Raw genomic sequence first — 27691 nt, 5'->3', positions numbered from 1 at the left:
TTTGTCTGAACGTGGAAGTTGGGCTGTGAGTTTCTGAAGCTGCTGTTGTTCCTCTCTCTCTTTGAATGAAGGTTGAGCTTCACCCCAGACTGCAACTCTGTCCAACATCTGTGGGTACGGCATTCTCTTTTCTCACCCACTTTTTCATTTCTTTTTCGTTCTGGGATTCAGTAGCTGATTTGCACGAACTGAAGGGAAAGGGAGTGAATCCAGGGAGGGGACAGACTCTGGAAAAGTTGGTCCAGGTCTGTGTCTCAATTGGCAAACGCACAACAAATGCAGTGCCACAATGTAAAGTTAAAGCCTCTTGCTTTAAAAAAAAGGCAGAAAGGAGGTGCATGGTTTAAATGATAATATATTGGTAGGTGGAGAAAGTGAGGACTGCAGATCAGAGTCAAGTGTGGTGCTTGTAGAGCACAGCAGGTCAGGCAGCATCCGAGGAGCAGGAGAGTCGACGTTTTGAGCACGAGCCCTTCATCAGGAATGATGTGTGGATGTACAAAGGGACCTCAGTGTCCTTCTACACCAGTCAATGCCAGTTGTAAGACAGGTGCAGCAAGCAATCAGCAAGGCAAGAGGAATTGAGTTCAGAAATGGGGATGACTTCCTGTAATTAGGGGGGTCATTGAATATATTCAAGGCTGAGGTCATCTGACTTTTGAACAACAAAGAAGTGGATGGTTATGGGGAAAGCAAGAAAATGGTTTTGAGACCATTACAGAATCATATAGCACAGAAATAGACCATTCAGTCCAACTAGTCCATGCTATGTTCGCAAACTAAACTAATCCCATCTGCCAGTGTTTGGCCCACATCCCTCTGTCACAAAGCTGGTCCTTCTTCTCAAGGATACCGTGTCCTTGGTCTTTTTCAGAGAGGTGGTAAAGTGGCCCCGGACTCCAAAATGGATGGTTTAGTACAGAAATGAAAAAGGTATTCGTTGGCTTTTTTGTTTATATGTCAACAGATGAGACTTTAGGCCCAAGCTTTTATGTTTTTGAAGTGACCTGCATAATGAAAGACGAGTGATCTGTTGTGAAAGCTCAGGCCTTGTTTGAGTGAGTTCAGCAGTGGACTGTGCAGAAAGGTTGTTAAACTCACTCTCGTTCTGCTCTTGTAACTTCGACCTATCAGCCTCTGTTTCAGTTTTACTGTATGTTTAAGGGGTTTGTTTATTGAGACTGTTGTGTACATTTGGAACAGCATAATTAAGTCTAGTTTAGACAGACTGAGTTCTGTAGGTATTCTATATTCTGTTCTTTGTGTTTCCTTCTGTATTCTTGTGAATACATTTATCTGTTTTAAATCCTGGTAGTCAACCTAGCTAACTTTGGGTAATTTTCACTGTGCACTTACTGAAACAAATAGCAAAGTTACGGTCTGCGCTGCCTGCTTAAGAATGTTTTGAGTGGTCTGGCCTAGTCCATAACACGTCCAAACCTTTCACATTCATGTCCTTATCCAAATGTCTTTTAAACATTGTAACTGTACCTGTGTCCCCGCTTCCTCTGAACATTCATTCCACATACGAACCATTATCTATGGGAAAACAAAGGTGTTCCTCCTGTCTTTTTTAAACCTTTCTCCACTCACCTTCAAAATTTGCTCCCTAACCTTGAAACCCCCACTCTAAGGAAAGGAGACCCATCATTCACCTCATCTATACCCCTCATGACTTTATAAAGCTTGATAAGATCACCTCTCAGCCTCCTATGCTCCAGTAAAAAAGGTCCCAGCCTATCCACCAAGATGGAGGTATATTCATATCCAGTTCAATGTTGGTGCAGGCTTGAAAGACCAAATGGCCTACTCCTGCTCCCAATTCTCTCACTATGTCCAGGACAGCAAGAGACCATAAGACCGAGGAGCAGAAATTAGGCCATTCAGCCAATCAGGTCTGCTCCACCATTCAATCATGGCTGACAAGTTTCTCAACCCCATTCTCCAGCTTTCTCCCCGCAACCCTCAATATCCTTGATTCACAAGAACCTATTTATCTCAGTCTTGAATATACTCAGTGACTTGCCCAACACAGTCTCTGTGGCAATGAATTCCATAGGTTTCGCACTCTCTGACTACAAAGGTTTCCTCTTTATCTGCATTCTAAAAGGTCTTCCCTTTACTCTAAGGCTGTGCCCTTGGGGCCTAGTCTCTCCTACCAATGGAAACATTTTCCCAACATCCACCCTGTCCAGGCCAATCAGTATTCTGTATGATTCAATTAGATCCCCCTAGCGTGGGCTGTAAATCAGCGTAAACCAGACCCTTCAGGATGAGGGACAGCACGGATTAGGTTCAGCAAAGTGAGAATGGAGGGAGAATGTCTGGGATGGAGATTTTCAGCGTTTAGGAAATAAGAGAGGAAAGAAAGTTCAATCTAAATTAGAATTGAATGGATGGGCTGATGGGCCGAGGAGTGGCAGATAAAGTTTCACTTAGATAAATGTGAGGTGTTGCATTTTGGAAAGGCACATCAGGGCAGGATTTACACACTTAATGGTAAGGCTGTGGAGAGTGTTCCTGCATCAAGAGACCATGGTGTGCAGATTTGTAGTTCTGTGAAAGTGGAGTCACAGGTAGACACGGTAGTGAAGAAAGCGTTTGGTGGCGCTTGCGTTTATTGAGCAGAGCATTGAGTACGGGAGTTGGGAGTCATGTTATGGCTGTACATGACATGAGTTAGGCCACTTTTGGAATACTGCATTCAGTTCTGGTCTCCTATGTTAGAAAGATGTTGTGAAACTTCAAAAGAGTTTGGAAATGGTTTACAAGGCTGTTGCCAGAGTTGGAGGGTTTGAGTTATAGGGAGAGGCTAAAAAGACTGCGGCTGTTTTCCCTGGAGCGTAGGAGGCTGAGAGATGACCTTATAGAGGTTTATAGGGGCATGGATAGGAGTCCAAAATGAGGGAGAGAGAAAAAGAAATTTACATTGCAGTGAATCTGCACAGTTACTGAACATTGCAGTGCATCTGGGAAAGGTTAATGAACAGCAAAATTCACAGCTGACCATGGAGGAACCTGTGTGGGGGAGCTCACAGAACAGGAACAGAGAAGTGTATAGTCTTTAATGTGTAACTTAGCTGTAAGTCTGCAGTCGTGAATGGAGTGGATTCTTTCTTGATTATATGTTTTACTGACATCTGTCTCTTGATTAAATTTTAAAAATATAAATCACAAGTACTGTGTTAGCCCGGAGCACATTTTTAGAGCAAAAAGATGGTGCTATTTTCTGGGTCTGTAGATTGTGAAGGAGCAAAGGTGGCCTTTATGAGAGTGATATGCTCTTCGACAATAGACAATAGATGCAGGAGTAGGCCATTCAGCCCTTCGAGCCTGCACCGCCATTCAATATGATCATGGCTGATCATTCCCAATCAGTATCCTGTTCCAGCCTTATCTCCATAACCCTTGACTCCACTATCTTTAAGAGCTCTATCCAATTCTTTCTTAAATGAATCCAGAGACTGGGCCTCCACTGCCCTCTGGGGCAGAGCATTCCACAGAGCCACCACTCTCTGGGTGAAGTAGTTTCTCCTCATCTCTGTCCTAAATGGTCTCCCCCGTATTTTTAAGTTGTGTCCTCTGGTTCGGCACTCCCCCATCAGCGGAAATATGTTCCCTCCTGCCAGAGTGTCCAATCCTTTCATAATCCTATACGTTTCAATCAGATCCCCTCTCAGTCTTCTAAACTCAAGGGTATACAAGCCCAGTCACTTCAGTCTTTCCGTGTAAGGCAATCCTGCCATTTCAGGAATTGACCTCGTGAACCTACGCTGCACTCCCTCAATAGCCAGAATGTCTTTCCTCAAATATGGAGACCAGAACTGTACACAGTACTCCAGGTGTGGTCTCACCAGGGCCCTGTACAGCTGCAGAAGCACCTCTTTGCTTCTATACTCAATTCCTCTTGTTATGAAGGCCAGCATGCTATTAGCCTTCTTCATGACCTGCTGTACCTGCATGCTTGCCTTCATTGACTGGTGGACAAGAACACCCAGATCTCTCTGAACAGCCCCTTTACCTAATTTGATACCATTGAGGTAGTAATCTGCCTTCCTGTTCTTGCCACCAAAGTGGATAACCAGACATTTATCCACATTAAACTGCATCTGCCATGCATCTGCCCACTCACCTAACTTGTCCAGGTCACCCTGTAATCTCCTAACATCCTCATCACATTTCACCCTACCACCCAGCTTTGTATCATCAGCAAATTTGCTAATGTTATTGCTGATACCATCTTCTATATCATTTACATATATTGTAAAAAGCTGCGGTCCCAGCACGGATCCCTGCGGTACCCCACTGGTCACTGCCTGCCATTCCGAAATGGAGCCGTTAATCACTACTCTTCCTGTCAGATGTGGGAGATTGGAGAAAGTATCCATGTTACTGGTGATTATGTCTGCAGTAAGTGTGTTTGCTTGCAAATCCTATTGGATTGTGTGGATAAGCTGCAGCGACTCAATGATAGGAAGGGAAAAAAGCCGCAGCTACAGTCAGGGTGATGGGTTAACTCCAGGAAAGGTAGGAGGGGTAGGCAGGTAGTGTAGGAGTCTTCTGTGGCTGTCCCCATTTCAAACAAGTCTGCTGTTTTGGAAAATGTAGGGGGTGATGGTCTCTCAGGGAATGTAGCACGAACAGCCAAGTTTCTGGTCTCGAGACATGCTCTCATGCAATGAGGGGTACGTCGGGTTCCAAGTGATCAATTGTGATAAAGGGCTCTCTAGTCAGAGATACAAACTGACGCTTCTGTGGTTAGCAGCGAAAAATCAGAATGGTGTGTCGCCTCCCTGGTGCCAGGATCAAGGATGTCTCAGAGAGGGTGCAGAATGTTCTCAAAAGGGAGAGGGACCGGTTGGAGGTCATTGTACACATTGGAACCAATGACATAGGAAGGGAAAAGGATGCGATTCTGAAGGGAAAGTGTAGAAAGTCAGGCACAAATTAAAAAAAAGAGGTCATAGAGTCAAGAAAAATCTGGATTACTGCCAGTGCTATGAGCTCGTGAGGGTTGGAATAGAGAGGATAGAGCAGATGAATGCATGGCTGAGGAGCTGGTGCATGGGAGAAGGGTTCACATTTTTGGATCATTGGAATCTCTTCTGGAGTAGATGTGACCTGTACAAGAAGCCTGAATATTGAAAGAGAGCTAATATACTGGCTGGGAAATTTGCAAGAGCTGCTCGGGAGGAATTAAACTAGCAAGGTGGGTCCGTGGGGAGGTACCCAGGGAAATAGTGAGGAAAGAGATCAATCTGAGACTGAGACTGGTACAGTTGGGAAAGGGAGTGAGTCAAACAGTCAGGTCAGGAAGGGACAAAGCAGAGAGCAAGGTAGGGCGAACAAATTAAACTGCATTTACTTCATTGCAAGAGGCCGAACAGGGAAGGCAGTTGAACTCAGGGCATAATTAGGAAGATGGGATATGGTATCATAGCAATTACAGAAACGTGGCTCAGGGATGGGCAGGACTGGCAGCTTAATGTTTCAGGATACAAATGCTACAGGAAGGATAGAAAGGGAGGCAAGAGATGAGAGGGAGTGGTGTTTTTGATAAGGGATAGTATTCCTGTTGGACTTAAGGAGGATATTCCTAGGAATACATCCAGGAAGGTTATTTGGTTGGAACTGAGAAATAAGGAAGGGATGATCACCTTATTGGGATTGTGTTGTAGACACCCTCATGGTCAGTGGGAAATTGAGAAACAAATTTGTATGGAGATTTGAGTTACCTGTAAGAGTAATAGGATGGTTATTGTTAGGATTTTAACTTTTCAAACATAGACTGGGATTGCCATAGTGCTACGGGTTTAGATGGAGAGCAATTTGTTAGAAACGGACCTAAGGGGCACGTTTTCATGCAGAAGGTAGTGTGTGTACAAAGCTGCTAGAGGAAGTGGTGGGTGCTGGTACAATTATGACATTTAAAAGGCACCTGGATAGGTATATGAATAGGAGGGGTTTAGAGGGTTATTGGCCAAATGCTGCCAAATGGAACTAGATTAATTTTGGATATCTGGTCGACATGGATCAGTTGGACCAAATGGTCTGTTTCTGTGCTGTGTCTCTCTCTGACTCTGGCTTGCCACTAACATTTGCCACGTCTCTATGTTCAGTTTCTTTCTGGTGTCGGTGTCAATACCTTGTTGTCTCATTCCGACCCCACCTCCCCCCGGATTGACAATGATGACTTTTGTAATCTCTTTTTACATACTATCTGAAGACGGAAGTTTCAAAATCAACAGCTTATGCTTGACTCTCCTGCTCCTCGGATGCTGCCTGACCTGCTGTGTTTTCCAGCGCTACACTTTTCAAATCTGATCTCCAGCGTCTGCAGTCATAATTTTCACATCAATGTCTGACAGTCACTCAATCCATCGGGACAGCAAAGATTTTCAACTCTGATTCTGTGAAATGGAGCAATGCTTTTTGGTTCCTGTTTCATAACGTTTTCAGCATCAGTGGGACTGGATGAGAGACCCTACTGTTGCAGTGCACTGAGTGTGGAGCCAGAAACAGTTATACAGCCTGGAAAGAGGAATTCACACCGGGGAGGGGCTGTATACACGTTTGTGTGCGGCTGAAGTTTCAGCCATGGAGAAACCCGAGGAATCCTGCCCCATGGAGAAACCGTGGAAGTGTGGCGACTGTGGGAAATGCTTCAGTTTCCCGTCTGCCCTGGAGTCTCATCGGTGCAGTCACACCGGGAAGAGACCATAAGACCATAAGACATAGGAGTGGAAGTAAGGCCATTCGGCCCATCGAGTCCACTCCGCCATTCAATCATGGCTGGGCATTTCAACTCCACTTACCCGCATTCTCCCTGTAGCCCTTAATTCCTCGACACAACAAGAATCTATCAATCTCTGCCTTGAAGACATTTCGCGTCCCGGCCTCCACTGCACTCTGCGGCAATGAATTCCACAGGCCCACCACTCTCTGGCTGAAGAAATGTCTCCGCATTTCTGTTCTGAATTGACACCCTCTAATTTTAAGGCTGTGTCCACGGGTCCTAGTCTCCTCACCTAACGGAAACAATTTCCTAGTGTCCACCCTCTCCAAGCCATGTATTATCTTGTACGTCTCTATTAAGTCTCCCCTTAATCTTCTAAACTCCAACGAATACAATCCCAGGATCCTCAGCCATTCCTCATATGTTAGACCAACCATTCCAGGGATCATCCATGTGAATCTCCGCTGGACACGTTCCAGTGCCAGTATGTCCTTCCTGAGGTGTGGGGACCAAAACTGGACACAGTACTCCACATAGGGCCTAACCAGAGCTTTATAAAGTCTCAGTAGCACAACGGTGGTTTTATATTCCAACCCTCTTGAGATAAGTGACCACATTGCATTCACTTTCTTAATCACGGACTCAACCTGCATGTTGACCTTTAGAGAATCCTCGACTAGCATTCCCAGATCCCTGTGTACTTTGGCTTTACGGATTTTCTCACCGTTTAAAAAGTAGTCTATACTTTTATTCTTTTTGCTAAAATGCAAGACCTCGCATTTGTTCACATTGAATTCCATCAGCCATTTCCTGGACCACTCTCCCAAACTGTCTGGATCCTTCTGTAGCCTCCCCACTTCCTCAGTATTACCTGCCTGTCCATCTAACTTCGTATCATCGGCAAACTTCGCTAGAATGCCCCCAGTCCCTTCATCCAGATCATTAATATATAATGCGAATAGCTGTGACCCCAACACTGAACCCTGCGGGACACCGCTTGTCACCGGCTGCCATTCCGAAACCATTCCCCTGCCCAGAGTGCAGGAAGGGCTTTACCAGCTCCTCCAACCTGCTGGCCCACCAGTGGATCCATACTGCGGAGAGTCCATTCTCTTGCCCCGCGTGTGAGAAGAGCTTTGCCCATTCCTCTACCCTTGTGGCCCACCAGCAGGTCCACACTGGGGTGAGATCATTCCCCTGCCCTGAATGCGGGAAGACCTTCAGAAAATCCTCCCACCTGCTGACCCACCGGCGGGGCTACACCGGGGAGAGGCCCTTCATCTGCCCTGAATGTGGGAAGAGCTTTAAACGCTCCTCTGACTTGCTGGACCACCAGCGGGTCCACACGGGGGAGAGACCGTTCAGCTGTCCTGAGTGCAGGAAGGGCTTTACCCAGGCCTCCAACCTGCTGAGGCACCAGTGGGTCCACACCGGGGAGAGGCTGTTTGCCTGCCCCAAGTGCAGCCGGAGGTTCACGTTGTCCAGTAACTTGCAGAGACACCAGAGGGGGCACCAGCAGATTCCGCTAGTGACACTGATGTGGGTCACCCCCAGGACTGAACCTCCTGCCTGTTCTGACAGTGGGTGCAGTGGGACCATCAGCGAGCTCTCTTTGTTTTCTGCGAGACAGCACCCCCACATCCCTCCCATCTTCCCCCAACCCCAGGTTGGCTCACGGGCAGCACAGTAGCTCAGTAATTAGTGCCACTGTGTCACATCGCCAGGGACCAGGGTTCGATTCCACCCTCAGGGTGACTGTCTTTGTGAAGTTTGCACATTCTCCCCCCATGTCTGCAAGGGTTTCCTCTGGGTGCTCCCACAATCCAAACATGAGCAAGTGAATTAGCCAAGCTGAATTGTCCCAGTGTGTTCAGGGATGTGTAGGTGCAGTGTATTGTTTAGGGGGTAATGTAGACTAATAGGGTAGGGGAATGGGTCTGGGTGGGTTACTCTTCAGAGGGTCGGTGTGGACTTGTTGGGTTGAAGGGCCTGTTTCCCTGTAGGGATTCTGTGAGCTTTGCTTGCAGTGCTGCTCACTGAGCCCAGAACTGCACGTTCCCACTGAAGTGATTCGCACAAACCTCAGATGGCATCCAAACCAATGTACCAAACTAAAGGGGTAGCCATGGGCACCCACATGGGACCCAGCTATGCCTGCCTCTTTGTCGGGTACGTGGAACAGTCCATTTTCCTTAGCTACACCTGTTCCTCCAGTACATCGATGACCATATTGGTGCCACTTCATGCTCTCACAGGAGTTTGAACAGTTCATCATCTTTATCAACACCTTTCACTCCGACCTCAAATTGTCCTGGACCATCTCCCTTTCCAAGACCTCTCCATCTCTGGCAACCGACTAACCGTGGACATCTACTACAAGCCCACCGACTCCCACAGCTAGCGAGATTACGCCTCCTCCCACCCCACCTCCTGTAAAAACTCAATCCCTTATTCCCAATTCCTCCGCCGCATCTGTTCCCAGGATGACCAATCCCATCGTAGAAAATCCCAGAGGGCCTCCTCCTTCCAAGTTCGCAATTTCTCTTCCCACGTGGTCGACAATGCCCTCCAGCACATCTCCTCCACATCCTGCAACACCGCCCTTGAACCCCACCCCTCCCAATGGAACAAGGACAGAACCCACCCTCCACCGTCCTCACCTTCCACCCCACCAACCTCCGGATACATCACATCAGCCTCTGCTCCCTACAAACGGACCCCACCACCAGGTATATTTTTCTCTCCTCACCCCTATCAGCATTCCAGAGAGGCCATTTCCCTGCGACTCCCTCGCCAGGTCCATGCGCCCACAACCAGCCCACACCCCATTCCCGGCCCCTTCCCCGCCACCACAGGAAGTGTAAACCATGTGTCCATACCACTCCTCTCACCTCCATCCAAGGTCCCAAAGGAACCTTCCACATCCAACAGAAATTTACCTCGACCTCCACCAGTGTCATCCACTGTATCCATTCCATCCAATGTGGTCTTCTCTACGTCGGGGAGACAGGACGCCAACTTGTGGATTGTTTCAGAGAACCACTCTGGGATACCCACAAACCCCACCGCCCTGTGGCTGAACACTTCAACTCCCCCTCCCATTCCATCAAGATCATTGAGGTCCTGGGCTGTCTCCATCGCCAAACCCTTACCACCTGACGCCTGGAGGAAGAACACCTCTTATTCCACCTTGGGACCCTGCAACCACATGGGATCAATGTGGAATTCAAAAGTTTCCTCATGTATCCTCCTCCTCCTCCTCCTCTTTTTCCCCCCCCCCCCACCTTATCACAGCCCCAAGCCTCCACTCGCCCTCCTGACCTGTCCATCACCTTTCCCATCTATCCGCCCCACCCTCCTCTCCGACCAATCATCTTCATCTGCTTATCACATTCTCAGCGACCTTCTCCCCAACACCACCCCCCTTCCATTTATCTCTCAGCCCTCCCGGCCCACAAGCCTCATTGCTGATGAAGGGTTTATGCCCTAAACGTCAATTCTCCTGCTCCTTGGATGCTACCTGACCTGCTGTGCTTTTCCAGCACCACACTCTCGACTCTGTCCGCCGATGTTGTCAGAGATATAGGACCTGCTCCAAACTGATCCACAGTCCAGTTGATGGGACAGGAAACCGCTTCCTTTCTCGAGACCAGTCTCCCAGAGAGAACTTGCTGGCTAACTGACGTACTGAACTTCACAGTGCCCCACTGCTCTCAGTTATCTGGAAGGGGTCCACACATGTGCCTAAGGTGCTGCTCGAGACCTTTAATATCTCTTTGGGATTGATCCCCATTCATTTGAGGCTGTGTAGTCATACAGTCTGGAAACAGACCGTTCAGTACATGATCCCCAACTAAACTAGTCCCACCAGCCGACTCCTGGCCCTTATTTGATAGTCATAGTCATAGAGATGCACAGGACGGAAACAAACCATTTAATCCAACTCATCCATGCTGACCAGATATCCTAATATAATCGTACCGAAGGATGCAGGATTAAGAGTTCTCTTTGGCAAGAGACCTTAACAAGCTGTAGTAATGGACTCAAAGTATGCGATCATATTTCATCTCCATATTTTAGAGACATGGTAACTCGATTTAGCCTGTCTACAGTAATATATATAAAGAGGAGGGAATCATAACACAGATAATGGAAAAATAAATCAGGAATGGAAGGGGTGGGGGGGAATGGTAGCTAAAATACAGTGAAATGGGGGGATTTCATTCCAACCTAATTTAGAGGTATGTATGAAAATATAGAGACTGCAGTACTGAACATGACAGTAAAATGTCCCTTTCAGAAAGTAGCATGTGCAAGAAATCAGACAGGTACATAAAATCCTGACAGTGCAGAAAGAGGCCATTTGTCCCATTGAGCCTGCACTGACACACGAAAGACCATCCCACCCAGGATCATCCCATTCTCCTGCATTTAGTATGACTAAGCCACATAACCTACACATCACAGAGCGATTTCGTATGGTCAATCCACCTAACCTGCACATCTTTGGACAGTGGAAGGAAACCCATGCAGACAGGGAGAACATGCAAACTCCACACAGACACTCACCTGGAGGCTGGAATTGAACCTGGGTCCCTAGTGCTGTGAGGTAGCAATGCCAAGCACTGTGCCACCCCAATATGATATCAAATTTAAACAAATGCTCTAAGCTGCAAATTTGTCCATGTGAAGAAGTTACTGCAAATGATTTGAAGCTAGATCCATATGAATTGTGTTTTGGGAGAGATCCAGAACATATTTCATTAATGATTGAAAATCTTTGACCTTTGGAATGGTCTGCGAGAGAGTGTGTTGGAGTCAGATTCAATTATGGCATTCAAAAGATAGTTGGATCATTAAACTGAAGAGGAAAGTAATCAGTGTTCGGTGAAGAGTAACACTGGATACTGTGGTGATAATAATTAGGTCAGTCAGGTGAGTTCCCTTATTGGGGGTGATCACCTGCTCTTAACATTTCACTTCAATAACCTTTCGGTTCCCAATATCTGTCGGGCGCTTTCTCTGTTCAAGTGTCTACTCGAGTGACTCAGTGTCAAATTTTGTTTATGAATTGTTCCTCTGATATCTCATTAAAGGGGCTATGATATTAACAGTGGTATCTAAATAGTTATGGGTCACAATGTGCTCAAGTGAGAAAGAATAAACTGACCATTCTTAAATAATCATTTTTAAACCATGGAAATAAAATTAATGTTTGGAAAATATACAACTTGTCATGTATGAAGAAGATCAGAAATAGGAATGGGAATAGGTAATTGACTGTTGAGATGCTCTGTCTTTCATCACCATCCATGGCTGGTCATTTATCTGAATTCTCTTTCCTGCACGTTTTGTTTTCCATGTCTTCACCTGATGAAGAGGCTACGCTCCAAGCCTGTGCGATTTCAAATAGACGTGTTGGACTATAGTTGTGTGACTTATGACTGAAAAAAATTGAGTATGTTATTACACAGACTGGAGCAGTGGGATTTAAACCTGAGCCTCAGGGCTCTATGGGAGACGACAGCTGCATCAGAAAAAAACCCTCTGTAGTAAATAGGTCCTCTTCTGTTGAATGAGAGGAAACACCTTCCTCCTCAACATGAGACATGACCACTGTACCCCCACAGCCCCTTACAGTAAATTGAGTCCATCTCCTGTTGAATGAATGAGTGAGAACACCTTCCTCCTGAACCCCTCGAGCCCATTGTAGAAAAGGGGCGGGGAGAGTGAAGGGCTTGTGAACCTCTCCACCAATCCCAAAGGCTGCGGACGGTGCGGGCGAATCGGAGAGCGACATTCCGGGTTGTGGCAGCTTTTCTAACTGCAAAGCCGGCCGCCATTGGTCAGGTGGACTAAGGTGCGTTCTGATTGGAGGGGGCGTGGATGACGCGCGTCACTGAAGGAGGAGACGGAATGAAGAATAAAAACAAAGATGGCGGCGCGAGGCTGCGGTTTTCTCATCGACTCAGCGGACGGTTTCTGACGGAGGGAGGGGGGCAGACAGACATCGTTTACCTCAGAAAATACCTTTAAAATACATTTCAAATTAAAGTCGGAACTTTTCAAACAAAAGTTGTGAAGAAAAGGAGACAGTCCCCGGTGGTGGGGGGTTTATTGTTTATTTTTGTATAATTTCCGGGGCCCGGGAAGGGGGAGGTGACGGTTACCGGGTGAACGAGAAAACAAATTAAAAATGTCGGCGGTGGAGGAGAGAGAGCCGGCGCCCGCGGCTTCTTCGGCGGCGGCCGGAGCCCAGGAGCTCAACAACCCCCCGGAGCTGGAGGAAGGTCCGAGCTCCAAGAAGCGGGGGGTCCGGCTGGAGGCTGGATTTGCTCAAGGCTTGTATCTATTAACTTATTTAAATGGTACCTACTGTATGGGGCTATGGTTTACATTAAAACCGGAGGATCATGTCAGAGTGTTTGTTTATATTTAGCAGTTGTAGTTGGTAAAATACACTCCCTGGAGGAGCACCTTCTATGATGCTGCATTTCTTGCCTTCTGCCCTTCCCCCATTTGTTATCTCACATCTCGATTTTACATTTTATTTGGTCAAATTTAATTTTATATTAATGAGACTTGGTATTCACTGTGTTATTAATTTGTTTGTTGGATTATTGTAAGAAAAAATTAATGGTGTCATGTCATTTCTGATGTCAGAGTTGGACATTGAATGTGCAGATGTGAATATCAGTAAGTTGTGAAAATAAATCAAGAACTTGTGGTTCTAACAAAAAAGCAGTTCACTGATTGTGAGAAACAAAGCTCACACACCTCAATAATTGCAGTCCGAGACAAAATCTGAATCAGCAGTGTCCTTTAGTTTACACTTGCAAGTGGGTGAGATGTCCAGTGCCTATAAGGCAGAGGACATACACACACCAAGTTCAATTCATACATAATATTTATATGATTTGATGTCTTTTGTTTTACATCGCTCCTCCCCTGCTTCCATCGTCCACTTCCCTAAGACCGGCCCCCATTACCCCTGTTTATCTCTTGCCTTATCCGGCCTTGTCTGTGACAAAATGCTTATTTCTGGCCTCACAAGGCTGTTTGACCTCATCCTGCTGTAGGTCATTGTTGGGCATATTCTTTCTTCATCATTATCTACCCCCTTCACCTGTGCCTTTCCCGAGGCTGTTCTGATCCCTATGACCCTTTTAATTGGGGTTTGTTCCTGTGTTTTTGTAAAAGTGGGAAGCAGATGTTTATACCTACTGTTTGTACAGGCGTATCTGGCTTAACTTCATCCCCTCACAACATCTTATCTATTTGTCCGTAATGTCTGCCATTGTTTTACTGGCACATCTCATTCTGACATACAATTTTAGCTAATACAAAAACAATTATATATTTCCTCCAATCTACATTTTATTAATTGTTACCCACCAAAAGAGAGCTAACACAAAGCCTGCTGCAATCTGGTTACGAGCCTTGAATTCATCAGGTAGCCCCCTAGGGACTCCTACAGAATCGAGATAAATCCTGCCATCGAAAGAAGTGTCTAACAGTAATCTCTTACCCCTTCCCTTTTTCCCTCCTATCTTTTCCTTCTCAAATGCCAGGGTAAATGGAATTGCCAATTGTACAATTGTACACATCCCTCTCCAATCTGGAGGTAGCGTGGGTCTCAATATTTTGCCTCCACAGTCCCACTACAGATCCGCTCGGGGAACCTTTAGTGCTGAGTAGTTCCCTCCCTTCTCCGTTTCGGTAACATTCTTAATCTCTGTACATAATTTCAGCTCCCCCAAATCTTACGACCGACTTGTACCTCGTCTACGCACACACGATGTGTGATTTCCAACTGCGCCAGAAAGCAGGGGGGGAACTTTTGCATCTTTCTTCTCCAAGGGAGGGAACATCAGAGATAGGGAGGTACAATTCCTATCATTCCACGCAGTCTCATCTTGATACAGGGCTATCATACATTTCATGCCCTTCCTGTCTCGCTTCCACCTGGAACCACCTGGAAAGGGAACCACCTGGGCCACTGGCCTACCGGAGGCACATGCATAGCAATTGCTTTTGTTCAGACTTTTCACAGTATACTTTACCCATTCAACCCAGGCATTTGCATCCCCGTACCCAGTTTCTATTTCAATGGTCTGTTTCAAGTCCTTTACCTCTATAAATTTTACTACTTTAGGATCATCGGGAGGGGTGAAAGATTGTATCTTATTACCCAGTAGTTCTACCCGTTTTCCCTGTCCTACACTAATTGAAGAACAATAGCCCAAGAAATCCTTCCCATTTGCTTTCATTTCTATCCCAAACGTTTCATTTCATTGTATCTCATAGGTGTCCAGACTTCTTCCTCAACTGGAGATTCCACTGGCCCTTTGATCCGAGTGTAATGAGTCCAGCCTTTCTCCGCTGTCCTTATTGCCGTTTCGGGAGTCAAAAGAGCCTGGTACGGCCCTTCCGAGTCCGGCTGCGATTTAGTCTCTGTCCATGATTTTCCTAAGATTCAATCGCCCGGCTGGATGGGATGAACGGTGAATTCAAGGGGTGGAGTTTGTGCCAATAAACCCTGTTTCCTGAGGAAAAACAAAGAGGAGGACAAGCCCAGTATGTACTTCTTGAAAAACAAATCTTTAGTTTCGGGAATTGGCAATTCTCCATTCGTTCCCAAGTAAGGTAATCCAAATAAGATTTCATAGGGGGATAGTCCCAAATCTTTCCTTGGGGCTGTTCGTACTCGCAAGAGAGCTATAGGTAAACATTTGGTCCAAGGGAGTCTGGTTTCTATTATCAATTTAGAGAGCTGTCGTTTGAGTGTTTGGTTCATTCTCTCAATCCTTCCCGATGATGGCGGGTGCCATGGAGTATGGAACTCCCAGGAAATTCCCAACCATTTCATTACCCCCTGTAACACTTTAGATGTAAAGTGAGTTCCTTGGTCGGAATCAATATGGTTCACGAGCCCATATCGGGGAATCATGTGGTCCAATATTGTTTTAGACACTCCACTCGCAGTGGCGGTAGCTAGGGGGTATGCCTCAACCCAACAGATAGATGATCTACTATGACTAGCATATATTTTAGTCTTCCTACCCTGGGGAGTTCAGTATAATCTACTTGTATACTCTGGAAAGGTCTCAATCCTGGGTCTCTTCCTCCCGAGGTCTGTTTTCTCAAGACTTTCTTATTTACCTTTCTGCATATTATACATCCCTCACATATTTGTTAAGCAATTGTATATATTTCTTTACAACCATATTCCCTAAGAACTAAATCACACATTGCTTGTACTCCCCAATGGCTGCCTTGGTGTAGGACAGCCATAATCTCTCGCATCATCATTTTGTTTAACATTTCCCTTCCATCAGGTAACCTCCAATGCCCGTTTGCTGTTTTTACAGCCCCTAAAGCTCTCAATTCATTTTCTTCGCTTTCAGTAAATATAGGAGCTTCCCTAGGACTTGGGACAATAGGTATTAGGGAATGAATCACCACTTCTTGTGGGTTCAGGGCTGCTTCCTTAGCCACTTCATCGGCTAATCTATTTCCCCTAACTTCTAGTTCATTTCCTTTCTGATGACCATTTACATGCACTACTGCTATTTCTCAGGGAAGTAATAGGGACTCCAAGACCCGTTTAATCAATTCTTCATGTACTAATTCTTTCCCTCGGCTATTGATCAGCCGTCGTTCCTGCCATATCTTACCGAAAGTGTGCACAACACCAAATGCATATTTAGAGTCAGTGTATACTGTTCCCTCTTTATTCTCTAATGCCCTAAGGGCTCTTTCCAATGCATAGAGTTCACAAGTCTGAGCTGACCACCCATTTGGCAACCGTCCTGCCTCCACCACACTACTGTTTGTCCCGTCTACGACTGCATACCCATTATGTCTTTTCCCTTCAGTCACCCGGGATGATCCGTCTATAAAAAGTCTAGCCCCTGCATGAAGTGGAACATCTCTCAGGTCCATGCGGACCTTAGTTTGGTATTCTATAATGTCAAAGCAATCGTGCCCTGGATTCTGAGGAGAGTCTCTTTCCCCTTTCCAAAGAAAGGCAGCTGGATTTAAACAATTGTCAGTGACCAACACTAGATCATCCTTTTGTATTAATATTGCCTCATATTTCAGAATCCGCGAGTCTGTCAACCATCGCCCAGCTTTTTGGTTTAGGATTGTTCTCACTTGGCGTGGAGTGCTTACTATTAGGGCTCCCCCAAATGTAAGCTTTCTGCTTTCCTCCACCAACAGTGCAGTGGCAGCCACAGCCTGCACACACTCAGGCCACCCCCGGGATACTGGATCCAGTAGCTTTGAAAGATATGCTACTGGTTGTCTCATTCCTCCCCACCTCTGGGTCAATACTCCCAAAGCCGCTCCCTTATCCACGGTAGCAAAGAGGTGGAAAGGTTTATCTAGAGAAGGTAAGGCTAACACGGGGGCATGGATCAGATCTCTTTTGAGTTTCTCAACTAGGTCTTTTTCCTCATCATCCCAACTTAGACATTTTGGTTCCCCTCTAATAGTTTGAGATATAATTTCTTAGTCTTCTGTGCAGAGGAATCAATCCACAATCTGCAATAAACCGTTAGACCCAAAAATTTGCGTAACTCCCGTTTCGTGCTGGGCAGTAGCATCCCCACTATTCCCTCTATCCGTTCCGGGCTTACCTTTCGCTTTCCCTCACTAACTAAATGTCCCAAGTATTTCACTTCTTGCTCCACATATTGTAGTTTGTTTTTAGATGCTCGCAGTCCCTGCTGACCCAGGAAATTCGATAATTTGTTAGTGGCTTCTACTACTCTTTCTCTTTTTTTTTCCTGTTACTAAGAGGTCGTCTACATACTGCAACAGGGTAGTCCCCTTGGGGCTGCTAAATTTCTCCAAAATTTGTTCTAACATCTGTCCAAATAAATTCGGGGATTCCTGGGGAAGCACAGTACACCGGTATTACTGTTTCTGTCCTGTCTTAGGGTCTTCCCACTCAAAGGCAAACAAATTCCTACCTTCCTCTGCCAAGGGACAAGCCCAAAAGGCATCCTTTAAATCTATCACACTAAACCATTTGTGGTCATGAGGGATCTCACTTAATAAGGTATAGGGGTTTGGCACCACTGGGTGCCTGATCTGTACTATTCAATTTAATGTTCTCAAATCCTGCACCAATCGATCAGTTCCATCAGATGTCCGCACTGGTAGAATTGGGGTATTATAAGGAGACTTACATGGCTCCAACTCTAATCAATCCTTCAATTACTGGCTGCAGTCCTCGTTTACCTTCTATGGAAATGGGATATTGTCGCTCACAGACAACGTCCCCTTTTCCTTTTTTTAAAATTTACTTCAAGGGGAGGGATGTGTAGTTTTCCACAATTCCCTTCCCTAGCCCATACAATAGGGTCTATCTCTCTCTCCACATCCTCTGTCAACATTGCCTTTGTACAACTAATTCTTTTTCCTGAATTCCAATCCCCAGTCCTAAGAGGATAATTAAGTCTCTCCCTAATATGTTACTTCCTATCTCAGAGATATACAACAGTTCCCCTGTGACCCTATCCTTAGGACCTTCTGTCATCATAGGTTCAAATACTGGAACAGTAAATCCTTCCCCTTTTACCCCCGAAACAGTAATTGACCGTGTTGATATTCCTACTTTCTTTGGTTTAAAATTCAGCGATGACTGTGCTGCCCCGTATCTACTAGGAAGACTACCTCTTCCCTACAGGGTCCCACCTTCAGGTTTATCAAGGGTTCCTGGTGGGCCCCCGAGGGCAGGAACCCCTGACACCCCTATTCTTCATCAAAATTCATAAGCGGAATTGCCCTCTCTTCCCTTTTCAGAGCAGGACACTTCCGCTTAAAGTGCCCTATCTTTCCGCAATAATAGCATCCTGCCTGTGGAGACCTCCAGCTCTGCCCCTGTCGCTCGAACCCTCTATCAAACGCTCCCCCTTGTCCTCTCTGTCCGACATGCTGCCACCCACCGCTCCGGTTGCTCACTATTGGTTCCACTCTTTTCTTAACTATCTCATCAACCGCAGCTACCATCATTTTCACCTTCTGTTTCTGTCTCTCATCCTCTCTCTTTACAAACACTTTCTGTGCCTCTCTTAACAATTCATCTAATGGCTTTTCACTCCACCCTTCTATCTGCTGTATCTTTCTCTGTATATCTGGCCATTCCTTTGTCACAAAATGTACTTTCAAAAGACCCTGTGCCACTGGGTCCTCAGGGTTCATTCCAGAATATTTCCGCATTGAGTCTCTTAATCTTTGCAAGAAAGCTGAGGGAGTCTCACCTTTCTCCTGTCTAACTTCAAAGGCTTTAGTCAAATTCTGTGACTTCGGAACTGCCTCTCTTATTCCTTTTAGAATCAGGTCTTTCAATTCCCTCATTTCTTCCCTCATTAATTCTTTTTCCTGAATTCCAATCCCCAGTCCTAAGAGGATAATTAAGTCTCTCCCTAATATGTTACTTCCTATATCAGAGATATACAACAGTTCCCCTGTGACCCTATCCTTAGGACCTTCTATCATCATAGGTTCAAATACTGGAACAGTAAATCCTTCCCCTTTTACCCCCGAAACAGTAATTGACCGTGTTGACATTGATTTTGATTTTCCCACTGGGGGTTTCTGAGGGGAAACTTCACCTCTCCCTGTCCAGCATCCTCATCTCCAATGGGGTGTTCCCTGTCCCAATTTTAATGGCTGCTCCCCATATAAGTCCCCTTTCTTCTCCAGTAAATAGTATATTCAAAATAGACATTAACTCAGCCCAGGTATACAGACTGGGCCCCAAAAATTGATCAATTTGTTCAGACAACCCTACCGGATCCTCAACCAGGATCTTCATTTCTTTTTTAAATGTTCTGACCTCCCCACTGCTGAGGGGGACACTTACAAACCCAATCTCTTTGTCCCCTATTGGTCCCTCCCGAAGGGGATAAGTCATTACGTTCTTCCCCTTTTTCTTTTTTAAAGAAATATTGCAATATTTCTAGCTCCCCATAACTTCAAACACCAATTCATCAATTCATGCTTGACTAACTTTAAAGCCTGTTCCAACTTGTAAATATATTTTACATTTTGAATATTAAATACTGAATTCAGTATTTAATATTCAAAATGTAAAATGCATACAGTTCTCAATTTTGAAATCCACTGTAATCACCCAGTTTTAGTCCCTTAATTTAAATCCAAAATTAGTTTTCTCAAGTAGTGCAGACCAATCATTGCTCAAGTACAATACTATAGGTCGTGAAATAATCAGAGCTGCCTTAAAAGAATTTGTCTATTCACGTTAAAAAAAAAACTTCTAATGCATGAACAATGGCCGAATCCAAGGTCACAGATATTAACCAAAGAATTTTGTTTTTACCACAATCTAATGTTGAACTGAAACTTCAACTGTCCTCCATAAATCGTTTTTATGTAAAGATAAAAGAGATTAGTTAGAAACTGATAGTAAGGCAGTCATGACCTGGAAGAAGAACATTCTGTTTTTTCATAATCTCGATAGAATCCTTAACCTTTAAAGAAATCATGTTAAGTTTCCATAATAAAAATCAGATTCAAAACAGTCCCGGAACTCAAACTCCAGGGAATAAAACGCAAACATTCAATCACCAACAAACAAATTGGTGCATTCAAACCAAATCACAAAGGGTTAAACTTTCTACCAGCTGTACAGCTCTTTTCATTCACTCTCTCTCTCTCTCTCTCTCTCTCTCTCTCACTCATTGACAAATAAATTCAGATATTTACAAACTCAGTCTTTGTCCGACCTGAATTTTGGCCAGAAGAGGCGGGACGAAGAATGGATTCCTTAGTCCATACGAAGCAACAATATTTAATCATCTTTTTCCCTTGTACAAGTATTATTTTGCCAATTCCACAACATCCTCCCCAAAGGACTTTCTGGAGGCATGTTGTAAGGGACCCCCCCTCCATTTCCATTGCTTTTTCCTTCTTTTGTTTTCCCGGAGGCTTTTTCCTTACCCACGGCACAACCCATATTGAGTTCCTTCGTTAGTCCCTTATTAACTACTAAAACTCAATCCCGGCCACCAAGGCAATACTTAAAAGTCAGGTTTCTTACCTTGGTCTGTGCACAGAGTTGCCTGGCCCCTTGTCGCCGTATTTTCTATCGTACGCCTATCCCTGTCTGATTCAGATGTCTCTCTTGTGGGATTCGTACCAGTCGCCCAAGGGAGCAGACCAAACCAGGACACGAGACCGCTCCTCAATGGGGAACAGGACGCGTCTTCCCAGTGTCCAAGGCCAGCCACTCCCCCCGGTGATGGAAAAAAAATCCCAGACAGCCCCCAATTGTGAGAAACAAAGCTCACACAACTCAATAATTGCAGTCCGAGACAAAATCTGAATCAGCAGTGTCCTTTATTTTGCACTTGCAAGTGGGTGAGATGTCCAGTGCCTATAAGGCAGAGGACATACACACACCAAGTTCAATTCATACATAATATTGATATGATTTGAAGTCTTTTGTTTTACATCGCTCCTCCCCTGCTTACATCGTCCACTTCCCTAAGACCGGCCCCCGTTACCCCTGTGATGCACTAACTACATAGGATCAATGTAGATTTCACCAGTTTCCTTATTTCCCCTCCCCTCCACCCACCCCCACACCACACACCTTGTCCCAGATCCAGAGTTGAAAAATGTGGTGCTGGAAAAATGCCTAGAGGCCATACCTCTCGGAATTCCCTGGCTGTTCTCTGGCATGGCACTCATCCACAGATTCGATCAACAAACACATTGACCTGGACCCAATATGGCCACTGCAGCGGACAGTTGGAACTGACAACCGGAAGCGGCAGAGACAAACCACTATAAATGCTGGAGGAAACAATACAGAAGCACTTCACAGGAGGCTCCCAAGCACTGAGGATATCACCTAGACAGGAGATGAAACGTCTGGAACACAAATTCCCAGCTCAGCGAACAGAACCACAACAATGAGCACCCGAGCTACAAATCTTCTCACAAACTTTGAATTGAGCATAGGAGTTGGGACATCCTGTTGCAACTGTCACACATGTCACACAACACAAGGCATGGTCCTTCTCTGACTGACCATCCCTTTGAATATCAGGGGGAAGACACCCCTTTAATTGTAACATTCAGGAAAGATGCCTTACTTCAACAAAGATGTGCTGTGCTCACAGATGTTTGGACAGAGGAAGGGAATTGAAGTCTGGGGTGAAGATCAATCTTCATTCAGAGAGAGAGAGGAGCAGCAGTAGCTTCAGAAGCTCATGGTCCAACCTGTGCATTCAGACAATAGGGGGGCTCTTCTGGGCAAAATCTGGGAGTGAAGCAATGTCTCCCCCTTTCCATTCCTTATCCTGGGAGGGAGAGAGAAGAGGGGAAGCACTGTTCACTTGCAGCAACAGGAGGCAGAGAGTATGAATCCAAGCAGGGAGCAGACTCTGCAAAAGTCAGCTTCAGTCGGCTTCTTCTGGAAAATTGTGTGCAATTATGGTCTCCCGCCTATAGGCAGGATGTTGTGAAACATGAAAGGATTCAGAGAAGAGTCACAAGGCTGTTGCCAGGGTAGGAGGGTTTGAACCACAAGGAGAGGCTGAATAAGATGGGGCTGTTTTCCCTAGAGCATCGCAGGCTGAGTGTGTGTTTTTTAAAGAGGTTTATAAAAACTTGGGTGTGGATGAGGTGCATAGACAAGGTCTTTTCCCTGGGATAGGGGGAGTGCAGAATTAGAGGGCATATGTTTAGGGCGAGAGGGGAAATATTTAAAAGGGACCTTGCAGTCAACCTTTTTTTGCAGAGGGTTGTGTGTGTATGGAATGAGCTGCCAGAGGAAGTGGTGAAGGCATCTGGATGGGTATATGAATAGGAAGGGTTTAGAGGGATATGGACCAAGTGATGGCAAATGGAACTAGACTAATTTTGGATATCCGGTCGGCATGGACAAGTTAGATTGAAGGATCTGTTTCTGTGCTTTATGTCTCTGACTCTATGACTGGTGAAAAGCGTTGGCATTCGTCGAAACAGTTATGCAACAGAAAATTATAAGAGGGTAAAGATAAGCCTCACGTTATTGATCCATGAATCCTGGTGGTATGGATGTATTTCCAGTAATAGAGTCAGTATAGCATGGAAGGAGTCCAAAAGACGGCTTCTTTTACAAAAAGTCACTCTTAAAACTTAAATCTGAGTCTTTTGGAAATGTAAGACAACCGTGTGTTAATATAAGACAGATAAGTCTGGGGTATATGGTACATATTTGATGGAATGTTTGTGGCTCTAAAAGCCTGATTTGCAGTTGTTTCTGAGCTCATAATATTGTACTGCAGAATATTGTATATCTTCAGTAAGAATGTCAATACCGCATGATAGATGTCAATTCAGCAACTTGAGTGAACTCTTCATGGAGTATGCAATCCACCACATTACCCTGTTGTATACATTTACATATAGATCAGCACAAAGATCTTGGGTATTAAGAGAGGAAAGAATGTTCCACAGAAACTAGAATTGTGTGTTTTGATTTTCTATTGTGGACTGACAGAGATGACCTTTGCAATCTCTTTCCACAGGAATATTACAAGAGAAGAATTTGGAGGCAGAAATCTCAGACCAAACATCACATCGAAGTCTGACAGTCGATTGATTCACCAGGCCTTGGATATTGATGGCCTTGAAAACAAAGGGGAGAAGGTCTGCCTGCTTTGTTAGGTTTTAAGCGTCAGTGTGACTGGAAACTCAGAGTCTCACATACCCACACACCAGAGCAGTGACTGGAACATGCTATACAGACTGAATGAGAGTCCTCCAATTATCAGCGGGTTCACCAGTCACACCACACACAGGCTGTAAGCGTGAGCGAGTTTCAACTGATTGTTGAACCTGGAGAAATACGAGGACACCCGCACCATGGAGAAATCATGAAAATGTGGGAACGGTTTCCCTTCCCCGCCTGCCCAATATTCATCAGCATTTATACACCGGGCAGCGGCCATTCACCTGCATTCAGCACGGGAAAGGCTTCACTCAGTCGCATCACCTCTTGGTCCACACCGGGGAGAAACTGCTCATCTGCCCTGTATGCTGAAGCAGATGAAGGACATTTTTTTTATCCTGGATGGAGCATTCTGCAGGTATACCTGAAATAGATACATTTGTCTCTGTCCCATTGAGTCTCCAGCACAGGGCGAGGCCAAGCTGCTCAATTGGTCTCTGTGTTTATTCTCCACCTGACCCTCCATCCACCCCTCTTCATTGCACCCCCATCTCTCCTCCATCAGCATAAAGGTATCCCCCACTTTTCCAAAGTTCGCTTTCCACTACTTCACTTTTACAAAAGACCTACATTAATACCTGCTCCCACAAACCGAAAGAAATCTGAAGAGGATTGTCGTTTTTACAAAGAAAGGCATAATACAAATTAATTCATGGTAATTGCTTCTTCGCTTTCGGCCATTTCGGCTTATGAAAGGAACACTCTACTTTCAAATAGTGGGGGAAAGCTGTATCAATACAATACAGCACAGTCTCAGGCCCATCTCACTTGGTTTAGGCACACACACACCCTCAAGCCTGTGCTCATTCTTAATCCTTACTTAGACCTGCTATTTATTGCCCATGTGTGGTTTCTGTTCCTCTGTTCACCTCCCGTTCATGTGTTTATCAAGATACACCTTAAACATTGTTAAGGTGCCTGCTTCCACTACCTGCACTGGCAGTGCGTTCCAGGAACCCCCACCACCCCTCTGTGTGATTCCCCACCCCCACCATCTCTCCCCCAAACAGTCCCCTGCTCACCTTGAACCTGTGCCCTCTTTTAGTTGACCTTTCCACTTTGGAGGGGAAAAAAACACCTCTGACTATCACAGAATCCCTCGAGCGTGGAAACAGTCCATTCAGCCCAACAAGTCAATACCGGCCCTCTAAAGATTAACACATAGAGACCCGTTCCTTACCCCTATTATCTACATTTACTCCTGACTAATGCACCGAACTTACACATCCCTGAACACTGGGGCAATTTACACACAGACAATCCAACTTAACCTGCCGCTCCCTGGACACTATGGGTAACATAGCATCGCTAATCCACCCTAACCTATACATGTTTGGATTGTAGGAGGAAGCCGGAGCAGCCAGAGGAAGCCTACGCAGACACGGGAGGTGGGGTGCAGGGATAATGTGCCAACTCCACACAGATAGTTGCCTGACACTAAAATGGAACGCAGGTCCCTGGCACTGTGAGGTGTCAGTGCGAACCGCTGAGCTACCCTGCCACCCCTGTCCAGCCAATCTGTGTCTCTCATCATTTTGTCGAGGTCTCTTTTCAGCCTCTGTTTTTCCAAAGAAAACAATCCAGGTTTATGCCTCCTCTACTCGTAACGAGTGCCCTCCAGACTAGGCAATGTCCTGGTGAACCTTGTCTGTATCCTCAGCCAGAGCACCCACATCCTTCCAGTAGCACAGTGACCAGAACTGCACACAATATTCCGAATGTGGCCAGAATAAACAGCTGTAATGTAACTCTTACACTCAAGGACGCGTGCTGTGTACCTTCTTGACCATCGTGCCCACCTGCATTACCACTTCCACGGATCTATATGCCCAGACCCCTCTATGCCAGTGCTCCTATGTATTCTGCCATTTATCATACAATTCTTATATTTCCTTCATCTCTATCGAGCTTCACCTTAACTGTCTTTCTCTCTTCATCTCTTTTCCCCCCTCCTCACATCAGCATACCATCAGACCATAGGAGCAGAAATTAGGCCATTCAGCCCATTGAGTCTACTTCGCCATTCAATCATGGCTGATACGTTTCTCAACCCCATCCTTCCTGAGATATGGGCCCCAAATCTACATACAGTACTCCAATTGTGGCCTGACCGGAGACTTACAGAGCCTCAGAAGTACATTCCTGCTTTTATATTCAAGTCTGATCAAAATAAATGCCTTCATTGCATTTGCCTTCCTAACCACTGACTCAACCTGCAAGTTTACCTTGAGAGAATCCTGGCGTAGAACTCCATAGTCTCTTTGCACATCAGATTTCTGAATTTTCTCCCCATAATCCTTCTGTTCCAGAGTAGCAGCAGAGATTTCCAGACACCTCGATTGTTTTCAGGGATACCAAGGGATCTTGGGAATTGCCACTATCGCAAGAGGAGGCAGAGGGGAATGTGGTGTGGTCCTTTAAACTGCAGAACTTTCCAAACTCCCTGAGTCAGCAGGAACTCTTTCTGGACCAAGAAACAAAAGGGCCACTGAGAAACTGCTACATCAGAAGATCTCAGAGGCAGAAATTAGGCCATTCAGCTCATTGAATGGTGGAGCTGACTTAATCATTCTTAAGTATCAAGGGTTACGGGGAGAATTGGGTTGAGGAACGTATCTGCAATGATTGAATAGTGGAACAGACTGAATGGCCTAATTTCTGCTAGTTAACCATCCCTGGGAAGAAGGACGCAAAACAACAAACTGTTTCCTGGGACAGATGAGCTAAGTGTTTAATAACCTCATGACAAAAGGACAATTAAGTTTGTCTGTGGAAGGAAGGCCCTGACATAAAAGGGTTTTTTGCAGGAAAGGCTGTATCAAACAAAGCACTAAACCTCGAGGATAAGAAGGTAAGCTACAGACCAGAGATCTCCAGAAGTGTGGGGAGGTGGTGTTAGAATCGAAAGAAACATCACATCACAGATTTGAAAGTGAGGAATCTCCACCAGAATTCAACCTCAGAATGATGTAGCAGCAGTACTTGGAAGAAGAATGCTGAATTGAATCCCTGACCACTTCCAGAGACATAAACTGTTGGTGGAAACTCAGTTAAATTCAGCCATCAATTGGGAGATAGCCAAGTTGTGAGTGAGGTTGAACTTGGTTACTTGAGGAGTTTTATTTGTGTTGTTACATACAATAAAGTGTAAATCATTGTTTCAGCAGTTAATTGTGTGCAGTTTCTGAGTTAAGAGCCAAATTAAGGTGATTCACCCACAACCACAGTGAGAGGCTGCGATTCATGTTGACTCCATTGCATTCAGCAGTACATCACGTCAATACTCTTATAAAGCGAAGGCTGACAGCACCGCCTTTCTCAAACAGAAACACCCAGAGGAGCGTGTCGCCCAATAATCTGTAAAATTAGCATGAAAAGTGGTGTAACCTGCTCTAGTGATAAGAATAAATCCCCAACACTTTAAAATCAACAATCAGCAATTTATTTATCCAACTGTCACGGTGAACAAATGAACAAAACTATTAACAAACTGGATACAGGCCAGGAGCAGATGGGTGGCACTAGTTTAGTTGGGGATCATGGACTGGTTGGTCTGAAGGGTCTGTTTCCAGGCTGCATGACTCCATAGCACGGAATGAATGGGGATCCATCCCAAAGATGATAAAGGTTTCAAGCACCACCTTAGGCAAATGTGTGGACTCCCTCCAGATAACTGAGGGCAGTGGGGCACTGTGAGGGTCAGTAGATCAGTCAGCCAGCCAGTTCTCTCCAGGAGACTTGTCTCAAGAAAGGAAGTGGTTTCCTGTCCCATCAGCCAGATTATCCAGTTTGGATAATATTTGGTCCTCTTTCTCCAACAAAATATGTAGTCAGGGCAGTGTCTATAACAAATATGTTATTCAACTTGGAAGAGTGCTGAAGACATATACAAGGATGTTGCCAGGACTCAAGGGTCTGTGTAAAAGGGAGAGGTTGGACAAGCTAAGATATTTTTATTTAGAGCATTAGAGACTGAGAAAGGCCCTTAGAGAAATGAAGAGATCGTGAGAGGGTGAATGCACTCAGACTTTTACCCCAGGGTTGGGGATGTGAGGGCTAGAGGGCATCGGTTTAAGGTTAGAGGAAAAAGTATAAAAGGGAACGTGAGGGGCAACTTTATTTATGCAGACGGTGGTAGACATATGGAATAAGATGCCAGCGGAAGTGGTTGAGGTGGGTACATTAACAACATTTAAAAG

The 27691-nt window shown here is 45.4% G+C and overlaps 1 long non-coding RNA gene across 1 annotated transcript; it reads left to right on the top strand.

Moving 5' to 3' along the window:
- LOC140460538 (uncharacterized) lies at positions 1-26658 on the top strand. The gene is made up of 3 exons (XR_011954171.1): positions 1-114; positions 12116-13077; positions 23290-26658. It is a non-coding gene; the product is annotated as an uncharacterized lncRNA (long non-coding RNA).
- Positions 26659-27691: the final 1033 nt, after the last annotated feature.

Source organism: Chiloscyllium punctatum, chromosome 36 (assembly GCF_047496795.1).
Source record: "Chiloscyllium punctatum isolate Juve2018m chromosome 36, sChiPun1.3, whole genome shotgun sequence".
Classification (NCBI taxonomy): Eukaryota; Metazoa; Chordata; class Chondrichthyes; order Orectolobiformes; family Hemiscylliidae; genus Chiloscyllium; species Chiloscyllium punctatum.
This window is presented reverse-complemented; position numbering and strand designations above follow the sequence as displayed.